The sequence below is a fragment of the Arachis ipaensis genome, chromosome B02 (genome assembly GCF_000816755.2).
Source record: "Arachis ipaensis cultivar K30076 chromosome B02, Araip1.1, whole genome shotgun sequence".
NCBI lineage: Eukaryota > Viridiplantae > Streptophyta > Magnoliopsida > Fabales > Fabaceae > Arachis > Arachis ipaensis.
Genome location: NC_029786.2, coordinates 99,318,565 through 99,319,017, shown reverse-complemented (window position 1 = coordinate 99,319,017; position 453 = coordinate 99,318,565). Strand labels below are relative to the sequence as shown.

General features: G+C 28.0%; 1 protein-coding gene across 1 annotated transcript in view; it reads right to left on the bottom strand.

Annotated features, from left to right (window-relative positions):
• The window catches only part of LOC107625924 (pectinesterase), a 7,541-nt gene that overhangs the window by 5,676 nt on the left and 1,412 nt on the right, over positions 1-453 (bottom strand). The window lies entirely within an intron of this gene.

Below are 453 nucleotides of genomic sequence, written 5' to 3'. Positions count from 1 at the left end.
TTTTAAAATCTTATAAAATAATAATTTAACTCATGTCAAAGAACTCATTTAATTTATACGAGTATCTACAAGACTAATTTTGACCTATAAAAACATATGAACAATATACTAGCTAGGGAGGAAAAAGTAAAAAAAAAAGCTCATACTAATTCAAATCGAAAAGTGTTACCCACCTATTATTTCTCAAAAACTATATACATACCACCAAAATAACTCATATATATACACGAGGTCAAAATAAGCATAAATCCAAAATATATATTGTATTTATATCAACAAGGGTATAGAGAGTAGGAACACACACGTACGTGTAGAGTCTGAAATGCAGCTTGTAATAACATAAACTTGAAATATATATTTTTAACGGAAACGCTGCCTTGTTTTGCCACATGTGGAATGGTGAACTACTACGGCTTGAAAAATTATTTTTAACGGTCATTTATCTTATTTTTA